We start from the raw sequence: 5,767 nt of genomic DNA, 5'->3' as shown, positions 1-5,767 counted from the left end.
TACCACAGTACTTGGTTTACTGAATGATCATGCATGTGGTGATGTATATGTACAGTATACCTATGCTATAGGGTAGAGATGGGACGGTAGATTTCCCCTCAAATTTCCCATTTTGTGTATACAGCATTGAATAATTGCTCGTCAAAATGCTCAGTTGTTTAGTTCATCATAATTTCTGTCTTTTTTGTGCTGTACGGTACTTATTTTGGATGAATTTTAGATAAAAGTTTTTAGCCAATTACTAAAACCACAAAATAAACAGATCTTCATAGTTTTGTATGCCATCAGAATCTATATTATAAGACTGAAAAGCCGTCCGTCCGTCCGTCTGCATTCCATTTGATGTCAGGCATGTACTCTTGAACCGCTGCATGTTTCGAAGCGTCTTTGTGTCTAAATAAGCGCTCATTATCCAGCTCTACAATGACGGTTTCGAAAAGTTCGTGCAAGCTATCGTTTGTCCGTTACCGCTCTTTAAACACAACGGTGTAGAAGAAAAATGACTTAAATTCTTTCTATAAACCACAAGTAAACACCTATCTCAGTCCATTTGTACAGGTCTTTATAAGACAAAAATATAGGTGTAGTGTTGGGTGTAGGACAGATAGGTGAATGGGTTAGACACCTGCCTTACGTGCAGAAGTTCTGAGTTCAAGTCCAGTTGGCGATACTTTTTTTTTTTTTGATTGGGCACCTTTTCAATGCACTTTTTTTTCGTTCAGCCATACCTTTTCAGTGCATCTTTTAGTCACTCTGGGTACCTTTTCAGTATAATTTTTTCTCTAGGTAAGTTGTTGAAAGTTCAAATATAGCTTTTGTTGTTGTAGTAATTCATTAACACTATGTAGAACTGTAACAGTGTACCTGCACGATAGGACAGGTACTAGCTATTAGCAGTTTCACCTGTGTGGTAGACATGTAGGTATGTAGTTAGAGTTCTGCTCTTTAACTTAACTTACCCATACGTGCTCAGAGTATACTTATAAGGCTCATGTACGTTACAGTGACATACCCATGTATGAATGCTGTATACCTGATGTCTGAATTGGTTCCCAATGCAGTATTATGCTATTAGTTAGATGGTCCTGCACATAGAGCAGGTACCACTGAATGCATTGGCATAGGGGGACTTAGACAACTGTTTAACACATTTGTGAGTAGATCACGCAAGGGCAGGGCAAAATCTGCAGTTTGTTTGTCTGTCCCGTGTGTTGTATTAGGGTATCATGTATGAAATCTTTTTGCAACTTTGTTTGTAGAATATATATGCATCTAAGTTTAATAAAACATCACACACAAAAGCATGTATAGGTGCACCTATTAGTAGTGTGTGTACAATTGCTTCATCTTGCGCTTTGAACCCTGTGCTCACAACCCTTAATAAGGTTTGGTGTAGTATAGTACAAGTAATGGTACTGATGCTTAAATAGTTGGGTTTTTACTTTAGTCACTATAAGTTTAAACTTAGGGTTAAGGCTTAATGTACAAGTCCTGCATGATGGGGCAGGGCATACCAGTGTTACAATTATTTCATTTCAAGTTCATTTATTGTTAGTAAATTAGATGTCATGTAAACTGAAGCAGTGCATGCACATGCATGATAGGACAGGTACTAGCCACTTAGTAGTTTGCACCTGTGTGGTTACTGTGGTAAACATATAGGTAGATAGAGTTCTGCTGTTTAACTTACCAACATGCTCAAGGTATACTTACAGGATGGCATAAGGCTCACAGTCTGTATGTTAAAGTAACATCACCATACATGCTATACATGTGTGACAGGTGCTTGTGTCTGATATTTAATTGTCGGTTCACTGTACACTTATTTAGTTAGATGGCCCTGCACGTAGGGCAGGTACCAATGCTTGAAGCATCATCTGTTATCTCATCATCATAGTGTGAGCTACAGTCAGTTCTGTCACGTACACTCAGTCTTCATTGGGGATAAGGCAGTGATCACTCCTTCTACCTTTGCATGAGAGCTTGGCTCAGCACAAGCTAAATTTGCATCTAAGATACTGCTTTTCTTTGCCATTACCAACAATTATTTACCTAGCTACCTATAACTCAAGCAATAATTCACTGTTTCACTGCAATTCAGCATACATGCAGTCAACTATAACTACTACAGAGCAACCACTTATTTTACGTAATAAATTTATCCAATCGGATTCATCATGCAGTCACTAAGGAAGTTGTTGCTAAGTATCTTATGTTGAATTTAACCAATCAAATTCACTGTACAATTACAAAGAAGTTGTTGCTAAGTAGATATTGATCATGCAGGCCCCCTCCAACATAACATAGTGCCTTATATACGTATAAAAACTTAATGTGTTGTTTATCATCCTGCTAATGAAATAGCTCAACTATACATGCCTAACAGCAAAACTATATTATGTAGTCAACAACAATGCCTATCCAATGCTATAGAATGGACATGGCTGTCAACATTGGCAACAGGCATAGCTACCCTCTCAGTTCCTTACACTGATCATGAGATGCTGGACATCCATCACAAACTGCATGCCATCTATAATGTTGCACTATATACATAGTAGCTACAGTATCTTGCACAATCATGTATAGCTACCAAGTGAATTCATATCTATATGACTCAATAACCCTATCACTTACAGTGTATACAAATGCAGTAACCAAATCCTTAATTGTAAGGTATGCAGTGTCTACAAAACCCTATCCCTGGAAATACATTCTTACAGTGCCTCATGCATCATTACTGAATTATCACCAGGCCATTACTGATGTAAGCAAATAGTAATGACCAACTATAATTTCATTTAATATCTATGTGTATACCACCCTGCACGATAGGGCAGGTACTACAGCTAGTAATGTAATAATTGTACAGGGATTTTTTAAATTGAGTAGCTATATAGCTAACAATATTTCATTCATGTTGTTCTGAGAGTATATATTTGAAGTTTATCATCATACAGTAACCAGTGTAGCAGCTAGCTAGTCTTGAAGGAAAAGTGAGGCTTGCTGGTTTTTTTGACTGAAGAAAAGTCATTGTTAGCACTGAATTGCTGAGCCAGTGATCGGAAATCGTATCTATACCATCCCATGAAAACAAGGTGGTTCATCCATGCTCATAATTATTACCATCTTTGATTAGAAATAATGGCCGGGCGGCACCAGCTGCAGATATCGTTATGTCACGTGCGTACTATGTGATCATGTGACAGAATATCTACCATTAGATGACTACTTACTTCACTTCTACTTCTGGCATGTCGAACTTAATACCAACAGTAAGTGAAGGTTTTATGCGTCATATCCTAGATTGTGTTAATAATGGTTATAATCTCGCGCGAGCGTTTGTGATGCTAGTCGGATCATACATGTAAGGGTAGCGAGCGTAGTCTCCCCCGCAGACTAGCTACATGACAACAAGGTCTATGGGTTGTGAGTGCACCAGAATTTGTGACCAGATTTTACAGAACCGAACCAAATCGCACATCAGGCAAAATCAAACTAACACCACCAGTGGATAGCTACACTATCGTACTACAAGTTTTGACCCTCAACACTACTCAAACTACACGAGGCTGGTTTTAATAGACGTCTTTTCTGGGTGGTGTGGAGTGCCCAAATGGCGGTTTCAGGCCTTGTGAAGGACCTGGCTTGGCAAGAATCAGTGGTTTACTGGTGGACAGCCTTATAATGTTGGCCAGACGTGTTCTCTGTTGATTTTGCTACATATCACCCACTAAGGAGCCAGCACAGCCCTGTAATCTCGTGTCTGGACTCCAATCGTGGTCTGCCTCCATTTTGAGGCCTATCTTTTGCCCTCCCTGCCTCCCCCCAGCCTCCACCCCTTTGTGAGCACTCGTGATACTACTTCGCTCGTCCAACTGCTCAGATTTTCTATCTTATTTGGCGGGAAACTGTACAAGCAGCTACAAGTACTGGAAATAGCTTGAAAGGTAACAGATTGATGCATCTTTTGTGTAAATTTCATACGCGTGCTTGCTATCCTTGGAGAGTTATGCTGGCTTCAATTCTTTAAAACCGTTTATCTCGAAACTTCTAATCTGCGATTTGGATCGTTTTTCCAAAATCCAGTCACATTTGTATTTGTAAGGGTTTGCACCTGTAGATCCAGGGGCGGCTCCAGAGGGGTTTCTGAGGCCCAGAAACCGGTCAAGTGTCATGTTTAATATAGACGTGTTTAACGATTGATTGATTGATTGATTTATTGATTGATTATTAAACTCGCAACAATCGGTAGTCTGGCGCCGCCCGCGCCTTCGCAAAAAGTAAGGGTCTGGTGAAATACAGATACTAAATCATTTCTACCGCCCAGATTCGGCGGTAGCCAATTAATGCGTGCCAATGACGTTCACTCAGAAATCACCTTGGTGCTTTTGTTCAAACTGAAGGGCAATCATCTGACGTAACAAGTAGTTACGTGTGCTCAGTGGCGGATCTAGATGGGTTTCTGGGGTTTCTGTCGAAACCCCCTTTTAAATTTAGCTTAGTCGGCATTCTCAATACATAAACATAGTTGAATTGACAATTTGGCATAGCAAACAACTATATACCAGTAGCATGCATGCAGTTGCACTAACACCATTTATAGCTATTAAACCCTCAGCAACACTTCACTTTTTATCTCCCACTGCATTAAAAACGATCGAGATACTCTAATAGAGCAGTCAAGTAACTACTCTAATAGAGCAACCAAAGCTACAGCTTGTAGTCACCATATTTGCCCTATATATTGCTAACTAATAATAGTCTAAAATTCGATCTCAGAGATTCTAAAACCTCGAAATTTTCTGGAGAATTGTCATCAGATACCTTTATTTCACTACACCAATTTTCAGAAACCCCCTTTTAAAAATCCTAGATCCGCTACTGGTGCTGTACTAGTTGAATTCCTTTTGAAATGATTTGGTATTTGTATTTCACCACACCCTTACTTTTTGTGAAGGGTGAGTGGCACCAGACCAAACAATCGGCTGTAGTTGTTCCTCCTTGTCGAAGAGGTGTGGTCATAAAAATGCGACGCACACACCAATTGCCAGCCATTTTTGTAAGGCAAAAGAAATTTGATGTCAACTTGAACTTATCAATCAGTCAATGATAACAATAGATAGTTTGAGGACTACACCATTAATATATCCAGGCATGGTAAAATAAGTTCCTTTCAGATGCTAAAGTAAGTTTTTAGGAGGTATAATTTAAATTTTACATTCATAAATTAGCTGTACAGATAAGTCACCACATTATTCTTTTTCAGGTATTGAATGACTAATATTTTGGGTAGTGATTACTTGATGCAGTATTATGGTATGCAGAAGCACTTCAAAAATATTTGCTTTACATTGATTTTCCTGATATTGTCCCTACAAATGCCAGTGTTCCATCAGTGCATAAATATAGCTAGTTTATGTCATCGTACAACCTTTTGTCTGTCACTGCTTTTTACACTGTAAAGTCTTTAAATAAATAAAATGGGTGTGGCTCCATGTATGACTAGCTACAGACAGCGCTGCACAATCTGAATAAGTGGACGTGGCTCACAAAAGATGATGGGACTTTCCACATTGTTAAGCACAGCAGCATTCGTGGTGAAACTTTTGTCATGGTTTTTGACAAAACCACAAAATCTCCTAAAGTTTAGCCCATCAAACTTTCCCCCATACGGTAACATGGTACTTTTAATAGCAGAAAACTATTATTCTTGTAATTTAAGGTATCTGGTTTATTCTACCCTTAAATGGGTAGGAATATAATG

Source organism: Dysidea avara, chromosome 7 (assembly GCF_963678975.1).
Source record: "Dysidea avara chromosome 7, odDysAvar1.4, whole genome shotgun sequence".
NCBI classification, from domain to species: Eukaryota; Metazoa; Porifera; class Demospongiae; order Dictyoceratida; family Dysideidae; genus Dysidea; species Dysidea avara.
Note: the sequence above shows the minus strand (reverse complement) of the source record.